At 41.3% G+C, this 20,105-nt stretch overlaps 1 protein-coding gene and 1 pseudogene across 3 annotated transcripts in view; both read left to right on the top strand.

The window, feature by feature from the left end:
• BCAT1 (branched chain amino acid transaminase 1) overlaps positions 1 to 20,105 on the top strand; it is a 133,397-nt gene that overhangs the window by 12,822 nt on the left and 100,470 nt on the right. The gene's annotated exons all lie outside the window — the stretch shown is intronic.
• Positions 12,792 to 19,590, top strand: LOC129049083 (dolichyl-diphosphooligosaccharide--protein glycosyltransferase subunit DAD1-like; annotated as a pseudogene).

Genomic DNA, 20,105 nt, shown 5'->3' with positions numbered 1-20,105 from the left:
TTGGTGAATGTGGTAGGCTGAATCATAGCTGCCAAGGATGCCCATAGCCTAATCCCCAGAAGCTTTCATGGTAAAAGGGATTTTGCAGATTGTGATTAAGTTATGGATCTTGAGATGGAGAGATTATCCTTGATTATCTAAATGGGTCCAGTATAATCAGTAGGGTCTTTATAAGAGGGAGGCAGAGGGTCAGAAGCAGAATCAAAGAAGGAGATGCTACAGTGGAAGCAAAGGTGTGTGTGTGTGTGTGTGTGTGTGTGTGTGTGTGTGTGAGAGAGAGAGAGAGAGAGAGATTGAGATTTAAAGAGCTCCATTACTTGATCTGAGGATGAGGATGAGCCAAAGAATGCAGTGGCTTGTAGAAACTGGAAAAGCCAAGAAAACAGATTCTCACTCTAGAGCCTCCAGAAGGAATGCAGCTCTGCTGACACCTTGATTTGGAACTTCCAGAACCATAAGATAATAATTTTGTGTAGTTTCAAGGCTGGGCCCGGTGGCTCATGCCTGTAATTCCAGCACTTTGGGAGGCCAAGGTGGGTGGATCACTTGAGGTCAGGAGTTTCAGACTAGCCTGGCCAACATGGTGAAACCCTGTATGTACTAAACATACAAAAATTAGCCAGGTGTGGTGGTGCACACCTGTAGACCCAGCTACTTGGGAGGCTGGGGCAGGAGAATCACTTGAACCCGGGAGGTAGAGATTGCAGTAAGCTGAGATTGCACCATTGCACTCCTGCCTGGGCTACAGAGTGAGACTTCGTCAAAAAAAAAAAGAATAATTTTGTGTAATTTCAGGCCACAAAGTCTGCAGTCATGTGTTACAACAGCAGTAGTAAACGAATACAGATTTTGGTACCTGGAAACGGTGTGCTACTGTAACAAATACCTAAACAATGTGGAAGTGGCTTTTGAATTGGTTGTTGGGCAGCATATGGAAGAATTTTGAGGAGCATGATAGGAAAAGCCTAGCTTGCCTTAGAAAGACTGCTAGTAGAAGTAGGGATGTTAAAGGCGCTGCTGGTGAGGACTTGGAAGTGAGGAGCGTGGTAAAGAAAATATGTTTCATTTTAGAGAATATCAAAGTCATTGTAGAAGGTTGGCAGAAGTGTAGGTTTTCATAATGTGTTGTTGGTGAGGGCTGAGAAAGAAAAGAGGAACATGTTTAGGGAAACTGGAGGAAAAAGGATCCTTGTTATACAGTGGGATGAAACTGTAGAATTGTGTCTTACAGTTATATGGAAAGCAGAATTTGTTTGAACTTGGATATTTGGCTTTGCTTTCCAAGTATTGAAGGTGTAGCCTGGTTTCCTCTTGCTGTTTTATAGTAAAATGCCAGAGAGAAAGGGATAAATTGAGGTAGGAACTGTTAAGAAAAAGGAACAAAGACATGATGACTTGGGAAATTCTCAGGATACCCAGTTTGTAAAAGATGCTAAAATTAGAAGATTCACTGTCAGGAAAGTGTGCTCTGGAGAGAAAGCCAAGGGTGAATTCCTTGTGGCGTAGGTTAGGGTCTGTGGCAGGGATGCAGGGAAGAGACGATGGTGACTTGGACTAGGGGTCTGATGGGGTATGGGAAAATAGAGAGGAATGAGTTGATTCTGTTGGGACTTTGTATTGAGTTCCTTGATTCCATGAGTGGAAACACATGTAGAGCTCTCTTTCCTGGCCACCTAAGCTCTCTGACCATCTCCCTGACTCTTTCCAGAACGCCCTGCCTTCATGTCCACTTGAGGACAAATCATCTTTTTCTGCATTTTGCATGCTGGATTCCTCTCTGGACTAAAGATCCAATGAGGGGTGGTTTCTAGCTTTCTGCTCTTTCCCACAACACTCCATCAGTGAGTCTTCTGGATGTCCTATAGGCAACTCACTGGGTCCACTTGGTCCATGGAAGAATCACTACCACATCCATTTCTCCTTGGGCACAGACCAGAGGGTGGGGCAGTCTTGTCCTGCAGTCGCCGGGTAGCTTACAAGTGCTAATACAGCAATAGCTTAATTAGAGAGAGAGAGAAAAAGAAGAATGTTATGGATCCTGTTTCTATAGAGAAAACCAAAATATCTTGATAAAGAGACCCTAAAACTGGAAGAACAAGAGCAGCTGGTGCCAAAATGTAGAAAAAACTGAGATGTGGCAAGTGGTACAACTGATAGCCAAGGAGGAAAAATTTGTATCCCCCTGTAATCCCAGCACTTTGGGAGGCCAAGGCAGGTGGATCACCTGAGGTCAGGAGTTCGAGACCAGCCTGGCCAATATGGTGAAACCCTGTCTCTACTAAAAATACAAAAATCAGCTGGGCGTGCTGGTGTGCACCTGTAGTCCCAGCTACTTGGGAGGCTGAGGCAGGAAAATCGCTTGAACCTGGGAGGCAGAGGTTGCAGTGAGCCAAGATCGCACCACTGCACTCCAGCCTGGGTGATAAGAGTTAAACTCTGTCTCAAAAAAATAAAAAGAAAAATTTGTACCCTCTTCTTTTCTCTTGCTTCAGGATAACTGAGATTCTTATAATGCATTTATTGAACAAATATTTGAGGAGTACCCGTTATGTAAGCATCAGACACTGCTCAAGGTCTTGAGGCTGTGAGGGTGTATTATCCATTTTCACACTGCTATAAAGAACTACCTGAGACTGGGTGATTTATAAAGAAAAGAGGTTTAATTGAATTACAGTTCATCATGGCCAGAAAGGCCTCAGGAAACTTACAATCATGGCGGAAGGTGAATGGGAAGCAAGGCACAGCTTACATGGTGGCAGGAGACAGAGAGAGAGAAGGGGGAAGTGCCACACTTTTAAACCATCAGATCTTATGATGATATAGGAGTTAAGAAGAAATCACTTAGGCAGATAGTGAGGGTACGGGAGTCCTTGGTAAGGCTTTTCTTTTTAATGAAAAGCAGCCCCAAATTATTTTCTAACAAACAGCAGCCTGTAAAGTCGAGCTGCAGACATAGACAAGCAAGCTGGGAGCTTGCACGGGTGAATGCCAGCAGAAACTAGGAACCAGACATGTTCAGGATGGCGGCTCCATCTTCCCTTCTCTGCCAGCCAAGTGTACAGTAAGGAGCAGACAAGCTGGTGCCAGCCAAGAGGAGAATTCATGTGCATAATAAGATTAGGGTGGGGTGACCAGCCTTCCCAGTGCACTATGTGAGCATCATACCTGATTGAACCAATCTGTGAGCCCTATGTAAATCAGACACCACCTCCTCAAGCCTGACTATAAAATCCGTCGCATTCACCATCCGCCGGTCTTTCCTCTCAGAAGTCCCCTCTCTCTCTCACTAGAGAGAGAGCTGTTTTCCTTTCTCCTTCTTCTGCCTATTAACCTGTGCTCCTAAACTCCCTGTGTGTGTCCGTGTCCTGAATTTTCCTGGCGTGAGAGGATGAACCCCAGGTATATACCCCAGAAAACATAGTCACTTCAGTGAGAACTCACTCACTATTCACCCCCATGATCCAATCACCTTCGACCAGGCTCCTCCCTTGACACCGGGGATTAAAATTCCATATGAGGTTTGAGTAGGGACACAGAGCCAAACCATATCAGAGGGTGAAGAGTAGGTAAAGTTGCTGCTCTTCTGCACCTTGCAGGGAAAGGCCATATAACACATGGTTATGAGAACAAACTGGGACTGGACAGCAGGTGTGTGAGCCCCAGCTTTGCTATTGAGTGACTCCCAGCAAGTTATTAAAACTGTGCCTAAGTATTTTTATTTATGAAATGGTGGTAATAGTATAACCCACCTCTCATGGATGATGTGAGGATTAAATAAAATAACAAATGTTGCCAGGTACAGTGGTGCACACCTGTAATCCCAGTACATTAAGGAGGCTGAGGCCCAAGGATTACTTGAGGTTAGAAGCTTGAGACCAGCCCGGCCAACATAGCGAAACCCCATCTCTGCTAAAAATACAAAAAAAAAAAAAAAAAAAAGGCCAGGCTTGGTGGCTCACGCTTGTAATCCCAGCACTTTGGGAGGCTGAGATGGGCAGACCACAAGGCCAGGAGTTTGAGACCAGCCTGGCCAATATGGTGAATCCCTGTCTCTAATAAAAATACAAAAATTAGTTGAGTGTGGTGGTGGGCACCTGTAGTCCCAGCTACTCGGGAGGCTGAGGCAGGAGAATCACTTGAACCTGGGAGGCAGAAGTTGCAGTGAGCCGAGGTTGCGCCACTGCAATCCAGCCTGGGCGATGGAGCGAGACTCCATCTCAAAACAAAACAAAACAAGCAAACAAAAAAATTAACCAGGTGTGGTGGCACACACTTGTAATCCCAGCTACTCAGGAGGCTGAGGCACAAGAATCACTTGAACCCCAGGAGGTGGAGGTTGCAGTGAGCCAAGATTGTGCCACTTCACTCCAGCCTGTGGGATAGAAGGAGACTCTGTCTGCAACAAAGAACCAAAAACAAATATAAAGCACTTGTAACAGGGTCCGGTCTGAATAAGTACTATGTAAGTACTGTAAGTATTAACTAATATTATTACAATTTATCCTCATATAGTAACATATCAAATATTTTCAATCAGTGATGCAATATGAATAAAATGAAATGATGCAGTAGTAACAGAACTGAGAGAAAGCTGGTACTAATTTATACTGACTGGTCAGGGAAAGCTTCACAGAAAAGGTGAACTTTCAGCTGACACCTGAGTACCATGATCTGGAGGTAAGAGTGTCCCATGCATATGGAACAGCAAATGAAAATTCCCACAGCATAATCTGAGAGGGGGGATTTCAGGAGTGGAGCCACATCATTGAAGTTTCTTAGTCCTGGTAAGTGTGGATTTTATTCGAAGTGTGGTGAAATGCCCCTGAGAGGATTTGAGTAGTAGATGGAATTCCATTTTTAAAAGTCACTGACGAGTCAAGTAGTGTACTATGGTTACATTTTTTTCCTCTTATACCTCATTTTGTTTTCCCTGCAGTTAATTCCTGCATTATTTCCTTTTATTTACTTACCTTACTGTATATTTGTTATGAATTCTTTCCAATTCCCAACTTCCTGACAGCCTCTCAATGTAATTTTGCTTAGGTTCAATGTATCTGACAGTTCATTTTCTTTTTTGTCTCTGTACTCTTTCTGCTACCATTCTCATTCTTGCACTAATTTGTGCTGGTTTCTCTCTCAGCCAGCTGCACAGCTGCCTGCCTAAGACTTCCTCTTGGCATCTTTTACCCTCTCTCTATGTTACATCCCTGGTTTTCTGAATCTTGTGGCATTCTCCTTTTTACTTTACTTCCTCATTTGTGTTGCACATATGCTCTAGTTGTTTTTAGATAAAGAGAGCATCAGAGGTAGATGTTTTGATTCCTTACATGCCTGACATTTTGTTCTACTTTTGCTCTAGGTTCATACTTGATTTTGAATAATATCCTAGGTTAGAAATGATTTTTCATCAGAATTTTAAGGGAATTGCTTTACTATTGTCTAGTTTCCTGTGTTACTGATAAGAAGTCCAAAGGGGCTCGTATTTCAGGTCCTTTTTATGTGTAACCTATTTTTTGTTCCTTGAGGTATTCAGGGTCTCTGGTCTCTTTTTATTGCTAATTTGGGGAGCTTTATCATAACATGGGTCCTTAGTCATTCATCCTAGAAAATTTTATTTTCCTGTATCTTTGATGATTTCTTCTCCTCTGCTTTCCTTCTTTTCTCATTCTTAAACTTCTATTTGTTTGATACTAGACCTCCTTGTTTGATCTTCTAATTAATTTTTCTCTCCTAGTGTCCAATTTTTGAGGTGGGAGAAAGACTTCATCAATGTTATCTTTCAATCTTTCCCTTGAATTTTAAAATTTTACTCTTCATATTTCTTCTGATTAATCCTTTAAAAAAATAGCATCGTGGGCCAGGTGCAGTGGCTCACACCTGTAATCCCAGCATTTTGGGAGGCTGAGTGGGGAGTAGATCACCTGAGGTCAGGAGCTCAAGACTAGTCTGGCCAACATGATGAAACCCTGTCTCTACTAAAAATACAAAAACTTAGCCAGGCATGGTGGTGGGCTCCTGTAGTCCCAGCTACTTGGGAGGCTGAGGCAGGAGAATCACCAGAACCTGGGAGGCAGAGGTTGTAGTGTGCTAAGATTGTGCCATTGTACTCCAACCTGGGTGACAAAGCAAGACTCCATCTCAAAAAAAAAAAAAAAAAAAAAAAAAAAAAGGGCCTTGTTCCACTGAGGCTTCAGTGCTGAGCACAGAAGGATACTACCTCCAAATTCCAAACACGTTTGACACATCTAAAGAACCTTCTAAAGGATGACTAAACTAATTCTGCAAGCTTTAGCCTGTAACTTATCTCCAATTTATATTTATTAGAAGGCTGGAGATTGAACATAAAGGAAATAAGATTATTTGGAAATAAAAAATTGTCAGCCAAGCAAGGAGAGCTGGGCATTTCTGGAAACTTCTTTACCCTGGAAGAGGTAAAAAAGTGATTCTCCCATTCCCCCAACAGGGCATTCACTAAAAATTAAGTGAGAAATGCTTTGCCTAGAGGATCTGTAGCTTGCGAACACTTGACTTGTGCCACTGGTGTATGGGACATAGCAGTGTCAGCTCTGCCCTGGGACAGTCAAGGCTGGCTGGTGCTGCCTGTGGTTAGAGTCAAGAGAGGGGTCTTTGGTGGGTGCAGTTTGCAGTTCCAGAGTTAGTAGAGCAAAGACGTCATGAACTATGTGAACTCTGAGGAAAGGTGTCATAGAAACACCTCAAAAGGACACTGTCTAAGAAGGCTACTTGCTGGGGCAAGGAGACCCCAGGGGTCAGAGGCTGCGTAGGGAATAATGCCAGAGCTGGGATTGAAGGAGAATCCTTAGAGGTGAGACAGAATGTGCATCATTGCAGTGGGGCTGTGCAAGGCAGCGGTCTCCGCTGGAAGTGGGGACAATGTGGAGGGGAGGTTGTGAAGAATCCGTAAGTGACCATGATGCAATAGAAAGCCAGAATTTGGGCATTTGCCATAGGAGAGGGCCCCAGTGCCAGATTATAATGGTCACAGACAAATGAGATTTTTAACCATTTCCTCCAATTCATGGTCCACACTTAACCCTGTGGGTCCTGGGAACAGCAGCTGGAGAATGGAGAGGAAAGTGATGTGGGAGAGAGAAAACTTTCTTTACCCTTTTCATAAGTGAGTTTATGAAGTAAACTGACAGTAGAAAGATAAATAGGGGAAAAGACATAAATTTATTTTGTGCATACACATGGGAGTCCCGTAAAATATGAGACTCAAAGAACGGCCAGATGATTGAAGTTTATGTAGTATTCCTGAGCTACAGAAAAGGAATCAGGGCTTGGGGCTTATTGAGGGGAGGTGGTGACAGGTTGTAGGAGGATGAGGAGAAGAAGTGTATAGCGAGCATAGGTTGTCTTGTTATGCAGATAAAAAGTCTCTCAGGTGATAAAAATTATCTCAGAGTCCCTCATCAGAAGAATAGGTAATAGCCTGTGACAAGGTCTACCTGGGCAAGGTGTCCAGTCTTCTCCCTGGTGATAAAATCTTCCCTGGTTGATGACATTCTTATCAAAGTTTTTTTCTTTATAGATATAAATTTTGTTTACAAAAAGACAGTTTTTCAGAGCTACTCCTGTGTCTACAGTGTCTCAGAATAACTAACTGGAAATACATCAAATAAGCATATCCTGATGTGGCATATTCTGGTCATATTTTGGGATGGTGCATCCTGAGCTCCAATGCTGAAGAAACAGGAACCCCATTTCTGTTGGATGTGCCAACCTCAAATAATCAAAAGGGTCAGAATCTAGTTTAAAGAGAGTTTATTCAAGTGCAAAGTTTAAGGACAGTGCTAGGGAAACATGGATCCCAAAGAATGGAAGTTAGTGTTCTGAACTGTAGAAGTTTGGGATTGTTTATATAGAGAGAGTTTAGGGAAGCTTAACAGAATTTCAACATCTTTCTGTGTAAGGCTTAATGCCTAGTTACAATGATCTGATTAGTCAAGGTGGTCTCTTTCATTTGGGAAAGGCATATTTAACATTTCACGGGCTGGGAGCGGTGGCTCATGCCTGTAATCTCAGCAGTTTGGGAGGCCGAGGCGGGCAGATCATCTGAGGTCAGGAGTTAGAGACCAGCCTGGCCAATATGGTGAAATCCCTTCTCTACTAAAAATACAAAAAAAAAAAATTAGCCGGGCATGGTGGCGCACGCCTGTAATCCCAGCTACTTGGGAAGCTGAGGCAGGAGAATTGCTTGAACCTGGGAGGCGGAGGTTGTGGTGAGCTGAGATTGCACCATTGCACTCCAGCCTGGGCAACAAGAGTGAAACTCCATCTCAAACAACAACAACAACAACAAAACATTTCACACTGAAAGTGTAACAGTCATGGGTTTGTATTTTCGTTTTTTCTTTTTCTTGGTTTTTGTTTTTTTTTCTTTGAGACTGTCTCACTCTGTATTGCAGGCTGGCATGGCACAATCACAGCTCGCTGCAGCTTCGATCTTGTGGGCTCAAGCGATCCTACCACCTCAGTCTCCCGACTAGCTGGGACCACAGTCATGTGCCACCACGCCCGGCTAATTTATTTTTTATTTTTTGTAGACACAGGATCCCCCTTTTGCCCAGGCTGGTCTCAAACTCCTGGGCTCAAACATTTCTCCTGCCTCAGCCTCCCAAAGTGCCTGGATTACAGGCATGGGCTACTGTCCTCATCCCATGGGGTCTTTTGTGCCATCTGGTGTGAGTTAGGTACAGGACAATAAAGGAGGCAGTTAATCCATTAATCCATAACAAAGATCAGTGAAGGGGGAAGGTCTGGTCTCTGGTCTCTCCTAGTCATTTACAGAACTAGAACGATGAGAACAGAGTCAATCTATAACCTAAGAAGCAGAATTGCAAACATGCTATGTGACTCAGTTTCCAGGACTTAACTTCTCCCTTGGCATAATAAATAATTTTAGAGAGTTTTGAAATTTTGTTTTCTTTTACGGATGTTACCAACCTCAGCTCGCTGGGGGCTGGTGGTGGTGGCTGCTCAGACAGTAAAGCATTGAATGCAATGTGAGGTCAAAGTTTTATTACAGATCATACTGGTCTTTTAAGTACTTGCAGCAAGATTTTCCTAATACTTAAAAGTGATTGGAAACTCAATAGGATCAGTGTGATCATCCCCAGATGGGGATGGTAGATTTTTGAAAGTGGGTGTGAAGGGCAGTAATGAAAGAAAAATAAAACTATTCCTGGTTGTACTCTCCCAAGTCAAGGTCATTCAATGAATGGTTATATAGATTTGCATCAAAAGTCCCTGTTTTCAGCCTCACCTTTGGAAGCACCTGGATTCTCTATTCTGAGCCTTTCTGAGATGAAGGAAAGGTGGCTTCTCATCAGTATCTCCTTCTTTGCGCAATACAGTTTCAGTTCTTTCTAATCTACAGAGTTAGTTCCTTCTCTACTATCAGCTTTCTACCTTCCAAAATGTGTTAATGTCACTCATTATCATGTTTCCCATTCTCTTTCCCTTATGGATTAAACTTTAAAAGACAATAGTATTTGTTTAAGTGAATATCTAAAAAGATATGGAGAAAGGTTCATGGGTTCAGTCTACTATGTTTAATTGGAGTCACTGGTAGATTTTTAAGGAAAAATAACATTCTAGGTTTTTCCAGTATTGCTATGTAGCTTGTCTATGTAGATCACCTTGCATTCTTCTCTTTCTCTCTTGTAACTTGATTTTTTTCTTTCCTTTTTTTTTTTTTTTTTTTTTCCCGAGACAGAGTCTCACTTTGTCGCCCAGGCTGGAGTACAGTGGCACAATCTCGTCTCATTGCTACCTCCGTCTCTCGGGTTCAAGTGATTCTTCCACCTCACCTTCCCAAGTAGCTGGGATTACAGGCATCTTATAACCTGATTTTTACTCATTTCATTATTATCCAAGAGATGGAATTTAACTCAAAGCAAATGACTATTGTTTCAAATGCAAATCTTAATCAGGGAGAAAATATTATAAATTATAGTTGAACTGGGGTTTGGAGATTACATGTGTTTTTTAAAATTATTCTGTCCCACATTTAACAGACAAGTGAAGATTTTTAAAATAATTTCTTTGCAATTTTTTATTTAGCAATTTCCAAACCTATTGTGTTAGGCAGGGTTCTCCAGGGAAACAGAACCAATAGGGCATATCTATATCTATATTTATATCTTTATCTATATCTATAATCTTTCTATCTCTCTCTCTCTCAAGAGATTGAGAGAGAGAGATTTATTTTAAGGAATTGGTTCATGTGATTGTGGGAGCTGGGAAGTCTGAAATCCACACGGCAAGTTGGTCAGCTGGAAATTCTGGTAAGAGTTGATGTTGCAGTCGTGAGTCTGAAATTTGCAGAGCAGGTCAGGCACAGTATCTATTGCAATTGCAGTCCTGAGGCCAAATTCCTTCTTCAGGAAACCTCCATCTTTTTTGCTCTTAAGGCCTTCAACTAATTGGATGAGGCCCTCCCACATTGAGGGCAATCTGCTTTCTCAAAGTCTGCTGACTTAAATGGTAATCACATCTAAAAAATACTTTCACAGCAACATTTGAACTTGCGTTGTCTAAGCAATTGGGCACCATAGCTTAGCCAAGTAGACACATGAAATTAACCATCACACTTACTGTAGAGATGAAAGAACTACTGTTTCAAAAATCAACTGTTTTTGAATCCGTCATTTATCAATGGATTCACCAATGGTTAACCTTTCTATATGCTTTCTCTTTCTCCCAAGTACTGAATCATATGAAAATAAATTATGGTTGTGATATTTCCTATCTAAATACTTCATATGGGACGTTCTCCTACATAGCACACCTAAGAAGATTAGTATTAGTTCAGAGAGATCATGTCATATCTGGTTCATATATAATTTTCCCTAGTTGACCTCAAAATGTGTTGTTTACATATTACTCTTTATAGTTATGTTTCTTTTAATGCGGATCAATATTTGTGTGTTTTTGCTGTTACTGTTTTTTAATGACATTGTCTGTTTTGAATAATTCAGGTTCATTGGCTATTTCACATCCTGAATTTCTCTAATTTTATCTTTATGATTACAGCCAGGCTCTAATTCTTGGCAAGAATACCACTGAAGCGAGGTTGTGTACTCCTAATTGCCTTGCATCAGAGACACACGATATGCATTGGTTCCTGCGTTAGTCATGTTAAGTTTGATTAGTTGGTGAAGGTGGTGGCCACCATTTCTCACCCTTGTAAAGGGACATTTTCTCTTTTTAAATTAATATGTAATTTGTGGCACAAGACTTTGAGACTGTGTAAATATCCCATTCTCTGACAACCTTTCTTCTGATGACTTTAGCATTAACGGATCTAATTATATCATTCTTGGCATTGAGTAGCATTCTTGTGTAAAGAAGGGGTTCTCTTTCTCTCCCTCCTCTCATTATAATTTGCTACTGTTATTTTCTTACAAGTTACTAAGAATTACTCAAAGGCAGTATTTTTCAATAAATCATTGGTAATTTATAGTCTTCTCACTCTAGAAAAGGGAGGATGGATCAGAAAGCTGAGGGGAAAAAAAGGGAGGAAATTAGAATGTATATTATCGACATAATCGGTTGAAAATGTCTAGTGCTGTAATTATGCCATCATGCAGATTAAAAAGCCACCTGTGAAAAATCAACTTGTATTGTTTTGGTTTTTGTTTGATTTTTAATAAATGCTTATAGTGTATGAATAAGAATTAAATTAATTGATCAGTATCTTCACTAATGGCAGAGAAGGGGATGGATTGAGCAGATTCTGCTTTTTACTCTGATATTTATTAAGTGCCCTCTGTGGTCTGAAGACCTGGGTTCTGGTACCAGCTCTCTGTCTGTAGGTGTGTTACTTTGGTCAAGGCAATCAATCTTCTTGATACTCAGTTTGGTTCTGTCTGATATGAACATAAGAAATATACTTGAAGGCCGAGCGTGGTAGCTTATGCCAGTGATTCCAGCACTATGGGAAGCCGAGGTGGGAGGATCGCTTGGGCTCAGGAGTTTGAGACCAGGCTGGGCAACATGGCAAAACCTCAACTCTACAAAAAACAAACAAAAAAATTAGCCAGGCATGGTGGTGCACGCCTGTAGTCCCAGCTACTCAGGAGGCTGAGGCAGGAGAATCGCTTGAACCCGGGAGGCGGAGGTTGCAGTGATCTGAGATTGCGCCACTGCACTCCAGCCTGGGTGACAGAGAGAGACCCTGTCTAAAATATATATACACTTGAATGCTTCATGTCCCTAGCTCAGTGACAGCCCCGCCCTCTGCTTCTGCACAGTTGACCAAGGCTTCTCAGTCTACTCCTGTGTAGAAAAGAATTAAAGTAGGCCTGAGGCTGCTAGTCTTAGAAAGGCTTGCAAAGTTGGCCCTTGTCTGGTGTCTGGGAACTTGAATTTCTGGAGGATTCTCACCGTTCCCTGAAAAGAATGGCGTGAGCCTAAAATATTTGTACAAACAATGAAGTTTCTGCTGAACATCTGCTTCCTTCTGAGAGTCTGGAATTTTAGGATGTGCTAGGTAGGGGTGTTTACATGACAGCCCCACATAAAAACCTTGGGCACTGAGTGTCTAATGAGATTCCCTAGTAAGTAATATTTTACACATATTATCACAACTCGTTGAGATAAGTTAAGTGCATCCTGTGTGACTCCACTGGGAGAGGACTCTGGGAAGCACATGTCTGATTTCTTTTGTCCCATGTGCCTTTTCCTTTTGCTGATTTTTGCCTTGTAAATGTTTTTTTTTTTTTTTTTTTTTTTGAGAGATGGAGTCTTACTCTGTCGCCCAGGCTGGAGTGCAGTGGCCCCATGTTGGCTCACTGCAGCCTCTGCCTCCTGGGTTCAAGCAATTCTCCTGCCTCAGCCTCCCAAGTAGCTGGGACTACAGGTGCATGCTGCCACAGCTGGCTAATTTTTGTATTTTTAGTAGAGACGGGGTTTCACCATGTTGGCCAGGATGGTCTTGATCTCCTGACATCGTGATCTGCCTGCCTCAGCCTCCCAAAGTGCTGGAATTATAGGCGTGGGCCACTGTGCCCGACCATAATTTTTATCCTGTAATAAATTATAGTTGAAAGTATTGAGTCCTGTGAATCAACTTAGAGAATCACCAAACTGCTTCCAGTTTTCTCATCTGTAAAATGGGTTGCTATAATAACGATGATATCTACCTTATAGGGTTGTTTCAAGTATGAAAAATATGGTGAAATATGCGTGAAACTAAGGGCCTGATGTAGGGTGAGTCATACAGCGGGTGGTTATTATTATGGATCATATTAACTCTTCAGGTAAAAAACATCTTGTAGCTGGGCAAGGTGGCACATGCCTGTAGTCCCAGCTACTTGGGGGACTGAGGCAGGTGGATCGCTTGAGCCTAGGAGTTCAAGGCTGTAGTATGCTATGATCACGTCTATCAATAGCCACTGGACTCCAGCCTGAACAACGTGATGAGATTCTGCCTCAAAAAAAGGAAAAATCTTGTGTTTGCGTGTGTGCTCATGTCTTTGTTGGAATAATACTGACACAGTCACTCAAATGAACTCTCAAATCTTTGATTATTCATTTGATGGGAACAACAGGTTTATGTGCCAGCTTATCAGGACCCCTAGCTCTTTCATTAAAGTGTGTATGTGTGTGTGTATGTGTGTATGTGTGCACACGTGTGCTAGTTTTCTTATCTAACAACAAAGTCCTTTGGGAGGTTTACTTTTTCTTTACTATTTTTTTCATGCTTTCCTTTGATGTGCACCTGGCAATTTATAGAGCCAATGTGTACTACATATTCTGCTGCAGAAAATTACAGAGGTGAGGAAGGAGCAGGAAGCAGATTTAGAAAGGAATGTTACAGTTTATCAAGTTGTGACTAATGGAAGCTATTAAAACAAAAGGTACCAACCCATCTTAAATATTCACTGCCTCTACAACTATTTTTCTATAACTGTTGTTCTTTGTCAGCTCTGGGGTGGAGGGAATACTCCTCAATTTTTATTAAGTAATTCAAAGATCTTCCTAGGTATGTGTATTAAAGATCCTATGATGTATCTGTCTTGTAAATTGAGACTGGCATATATTGGGCTTACATTATTGGGAAAAATGTATGTCATCATCATTGGTTAAAAAGAGTTTCCATACCAGTTTTTTCTAAGTAGAGAGATAAACGAATCAGACTTTTGGAGGAGGTACGTTTTAACTCACTGGAGGATCACACCAAGTCTGAACATCTAAGGAACCCTAGTGGAAAATTGGTTTTCCTGTATGCTGCTCTAGCGATCTCAGGAAAGGCCTAAAAAAAGCCAGTGTCCCTGTGATATTGTGAAATACATATATTTGGTCTTTGTTCCTGTTTCCTGGCATACAATTACTAAAAATCCTTGGAATCTCCAAAGTGCTGTCTTTTTGTATGTTAGTGTTGACTGATAGCTTCAGAGTGGGGCTGGTCAAGTTGATCACCAATGGCCAGTGGTTTAATCAGTCATGCCTATGTAATGAAGCCTCCATGAAAACCCAAAGAGAATGGACTGGGGAGCTCCTAAGAAGTGTTTTTTACCTTCCTGTGAGCCTCCTGTGCTGAACACGTGGAGGCTCAGGAAGGTAAGCAAAAACTCATTCACATGCTGGGAGGGTGGCACATCCTAACTCCACAAGGACAAAAGTTCCTGTGCTCAGGACCCTTCCAGACTCGGACCTTGTGTCTCTTCATTGGCTTTTATTTGTATTTTAAAAAATATCCTGAGTGATAAACTGGTAAATGTAAGTGTCTTCCTCAGTTCTATGAACCACGCTAGCAAATTAATCAAACCCGAAGAGGGGGTCATGGCAACCCCAACTTGAAACCTGTTGGTCAGCAGTTCCAGAGACCTGAACTTATGACTGGTTGGAAGGACGGGGTGCTCTTGTGGGACTGAGCCCTCAACTTGTGGATCTGATGCTATCTCTGGGTAGACAGTATTGGAGCTGAATTGGAGGACACCTAGCTTGTGTCCACTGCAGAACTGATTGCTTGCTTCCTGCTGGGGAGAAATCCCTATATATTTTGGGGTCCAGAAGTCTTCTGTGTTGATTGTTTTTGTGTGAGAGCAGAGGAAAAATGGTTTGAGAGTTTTTCTGGAAACAGCCCCTCTTAGTATAGTGGTAGAAACACTCCAAAAATAAAATATGCTACCCCAAAAATAAAAAATGAAAATAAAAATAAAAATCTGGAGTGGTCAGTTTGCCAAGAGGATTTGTGGAGCATCTAAGGTCAAGCATTACTTCTCAGCCCTGCAGCAGGCCTCTAATTAAGCCATGCCACAGAGTGCAGTTTATAGAGAGGTGGAGTTCCTGTGGATTCATTCTTCTCTCTAAAATTATAAATAACTCAGCTTCCAAACATGCCATATTACCTCACAAGGCCTAAAGACTCAATATGAATCTTCAACTTAACAATTATAACTGACACAGATTGAGATCTTCCTGGATGCTAAAATAGGCTTTACATGATTTATCTCATTTAGTCCTCATAAAACTCTATTATTAATATTATTTTACAGATAGAGAAATGGAAGCACAGAGAGGGTAAGAGTATTAGTCCATTTTCATGCTGCTAATAAAGACATACCCAAGACAGAGTAATTTATAAAGAAAAAGAGGTTTAATGGACTCACATTTCCACGTGGCTGGGAGGCCTCACAATCATGGCAGAAGGCAAAAGGCACTTCTTACCTGGTGGTGGCAAGAGAGAAAATGAGAACTAAGCGAAAGGGGTTTCCCCTTATAAAACCATCAGGTAACGTGAGACAATTATTCACTACCACAGAAACTATATGGGGGAAACCGCCCCCATGATTCAGTTATCTTCCACTGGGTCCCTCCCACAACACGTGGAGCTACAATTCAAGATGAGATTTGTGTGGAGACATAGCTAACCCATATCAGTAAGTAATTAGACAAACCTTGCAAAGCTAGTAAGTGGTATTGCTGGAATTAAACCTGCCAATGTCACTCCAGAGTCTATGTGATTTACTGGTATATTATAGGGTCCGCCTATAAGCTTGATAGCCTTATGTTAGAACAAATAACCATGACATATTCTGTTCAGTAGTTTGCATTTCCTTTTGACTCCTATAGGGGAGGAAGCTGAGGTTCAGGGACATTAAAGTGGGGTTTAGAGACATTTGGTAGTTTACCCAAGCTTTATCTACTAGATACTAGATAATTGTCTATCTGATAATAAAGCTAGAACTTAAACCCAGCTGGACAATGGAGCTAGCGCTTAAAACAAAATCTTCTAATAAGCTCAGAACTCATGGCTTAATAAGGTTTGGGGAAAGTCCTGGGGACATTTCACTGTCTACCCAGAAATGCGAGGAAGTTAGGAGAAAAGGCAAAGTATCTCATAAATAGATAAAGGCAGTTCAGTAAGTAGCCTGAATAAATAACCATATTTAAAATCTAATTTGGTCCTTTTGTGCCTAACACAATTGACTTTATGCTGGTATCTATTTTCTGCTCTGTCTCTCTTTCTGCCTCTACTTATGTGTGTATGCATGTGTTATAAAATATATCAGCCCATTGGTCAATTTTTGATTTAAGCAAAAACATGGTAGATTAATGTATTCAATCAATTTATTGAGTAGATATTTATCGAGGCTCACACATTTATCTGGCTGTGTACTAAGCACTGGAAACCCAAAGAGAATGAAGTCACTGCCTAGACAGGTGGAGGCTGATACGTAAACGAGCAGGGTAATAATCAAGTGTCATAACTAGTCTATTACATGCAGTGTTAAACTAGCATCTCTACCATGCAAAACTTGTCCTCTTGGGGATACAGGAAGACTTTCCAGAGAGGTACATAGGACAGGAATGTGTTAGGAAACCAGTCAGTTCCCAGGTCCTTGATCAGGTCACAGTGACTTGTGATTCTATTTTGAACATGGGGTCTTAAATCTTTATTTTGATAGCAAGGGTTTTAAACTTTTGATATTTGATATACTTCTGAAAATCAAATTTCATATTCTAAAATTAAGTATTTTTGCCCTTAACTAACTTGAACATAATATTATAATACATTAACATATATTATTAATAATAAATAGGACGCCTGGAAGTCCAAGAGAGACATGAGGCTTATTTGGTATGTTAAAATCATACAGGAAGCATTGTTAAATAAGAAATGGTGTTACACTTTCTTTGAGTTATAGTTGTATGGATATGTTGTTAATATGTGTTCCAACATTGTATGAGATTCCTAAAAATCTGATATGGACATCCAGTGTGGTTGTTGGGTCCTCTATGAGCCTAGGGAGCACTGGCTGGTGTACCTTGCATCCATTCATGTCAGCGTTGGTAGTGTCAGGCACCTGATGGTTCTTAGAAGAGTACTTGAGCTCTAATCTGCAGTGTCTGAAGTTGCTGGATATATACCTGCTGTATATACTGCTGACTAGGGCGCTGCAGTTGACTTACTGTCTTCTCATGGGGACCTTCCCCTTCAACTCTTCCCTCTTGGATTTCACATCTTGGGTGGGGAGTTTCATCCTAGTAGTTTGCCTGAGAATACAGGTAAACCCACAGAACAAAGTGGACTTCGAAGGCATCTCCTTGGAGTGAGACTTGGCTTCTTTCTCTTTGCTAGCACCATCTTGCACCTTATCGTCATGAACTTTGTTGGCTGAATCATTCCCATTTACTTAATTGAAGAGTAAGAGACTGGAACAATGTTCACTTTGATTTTCCTGGATAAGAGTTCTTGAGATGGTAGCTTGTTTGACACTTGGATTTTCTTCGAATTTGTACTTACTACAAACTCTGATTTAGTGTGCAGGAGGAGAGCCCAGAGAAGTTTCCTCTCTCTGTGTCAGAACAACTTTGTAACGAACATTTATTAACCTGACCTCTGCCATCAATTAAGTGTAACCTTTGGCCTTCCAAATTAAAAAGTTCCACATTACTCAAAAAATAAAAAATGAAAATAAAAATAAAAGGCTGATATGTCATGGTATATGCAGTAAATTGCTTTATTCTGATTTTTTTTTCTAAAAGCCTTTTGCAAATCCTAAAGTGCTGTGTATTCAAGGAAATTCATGAAAAGGACCTTGACAAGTAGTCTTAAATACAGGTTTCCGATAACTTTGGAGATCACACCTTTGGACTAGGTAAAAACATCCAAAGCTCGTCGGGGCGCGGTGTCTCATGCCTGTAATCCCAGCACTTTGGGAGGCCGAGGCAGGCGGATCACGAGGTCAGGAGATCGAGACCATCCTGGTTAACATGGTGAAACCCCATCTCTACTAAAAACACAAAAACAAAATTAGCCAGGCGTGGTGGCGGGTGCCTGTAATTCCAGCTACTCGGGAGGCTCAGGCGGAAGAATGGCGTGAACCGCAGAGACGGAGCTTGCTGTGAGCCGAGATCGCGCCACTGCACTCCAGCCTCAAAAAAAAAAAAAAAAAAAAAAAAAAAAAGTCCAAAGCTCTAATGAAAAACTGATGCATTCATGCAGATTGCTAACCCAACATCAAGGAGAACGAGAATTACATGGGACTGGGTGGATGAAGGATTGAAATTATTTTTTTAAGGGGCTTTTTGTTTGAAACATTACTGATTTTTTAATGCTATTAATTTCCTCAGCATAGATTAACCTGAACTCTTAAAAGCTATTTAGGTACTGGTATAAAACAAAATGTTCTCCAAAGCAATCCAGTATATAATATCCGGATTTTAAAAAAGCAGCCTCATTTAATTAGGATTAATTTCTCCTTTCAGAAGTTAAGTGATTCTGTTTCTGTAAAACGCAAAATTATAAGCTTAATTGTTTTCCACACAGGACATGAAATTCCTAATCTTTTTATCCAGAATCTTCATGTGTTTGTCTCTCTGTCCATCTGTCACTCCTTTTTAAGGTACCTGGAGATGACCTAGAGGCTTGCCACGCTTAGGGTTTCCTCTCTGTGCAGAAGAAGATGGGAAGTGCAAACGAGGACAAGGGGTGGGGAGGGAAGGGGGAGTCAGGTGATTCAGAAAGTGCAGGAGCCCACAGACTAAGCTCAGGAGTTTGCACTTTGTCTGTTCGCAGAGTGGGTTTCATCGTGGTGTGTATATATTGAGATATGCAACAGACTCCACTGGAATGTCAGAATAACTTATGTTTATTTTTCCTCTAACGTGGGAAAAATTAAATTGTATTTGTATTTAACTCACATAGATTGGCATGTGCTCATTCTGCGTGTCACCCTGCCACACTGTCACAAACTTCGAGCAGGGTCCTGAGGGGAAAGGAGGGCACACCTCCTGCTCCCAGGGGGTTGCCTGTGCAGCCCTGTGCATTCATTCTCTTCCAGAGGGTTGTGATTTGTGGCGGTTTGTGTGAGCCTGGTTAAGGAGAGTTACAGATTATGTCATCTAGTGTTAATTGATAATCTTTGCAAAAGGGACATTGGCTTTAAGAGATTTCTGCAAAAAAACCTCTAAACAAACATAAATAAAAATTTTAAAGGATAAAGCCAGAATAATAATGAAAATATTAGTAATGTAAAACAAGGAAATGTGTCATGTTTTTCATGATAACTAATATTTTTTCAGTTTTTTTTTTTTTAAGACAGTCTCACTGTCACCAGGCTGGAGTGCAGTAGTGCAATCTCGACTCGCTGCAACCTCCGCCTCCCAGGTTCACGCAATTCTCATGCCTCAGCCTCCTGAGTAGCTGGGTTTACAGGCACTTGCCACCACGCCCAGCTAATTTTTGTATTTTTAGTAAAGACAGGGTTTTACCACTTTGGCCAGGCTGGTCTCAAACTCCTGACCTCAGGTGATCGGCCACCTTGGCCTCCCAAAGTGCTGGGATTACAGGCGTGTGCCACTGTGCCTGGCCCCAGTTCTTATTATAAGTTCTCCATTAACCATATCATGAGATTAAAAAAAAACAACAATGATTTCATCAGAACTGACAAACAGTGGGTGACACAATTTTGATCATCAAGAAGACTTTAAAAGGATTTGTATCACTGTCATTACTGATTACTTGGCCCTTGTGTATACTGGGCCTTTAGCTAGGGCTGGTACAATAAAATAACCATAGTTTGAAAGATATTTTAAAGGATTACTTATTTCATGTATATCTCACCTTT

This window comes from Pongo abelii, chromosome 10 (genome assembly GCF_028885655.2).
Source record: "Pongo abelii isolate AG06213 chromosome 10, NHGRI_mPonAbe1-v2.0_pri, whole genome shotgun sequence".
Lineage (NCBI taxonomy): Eukaryota > Metazoa > Chordata > Mammalia > Primates > Hominidae > Pongo > Pongo abelii.
Note: the sequence above shows the minus strand (reverse complement) of the source record. Positions and strands in the feature narration are given on the sequence as shown.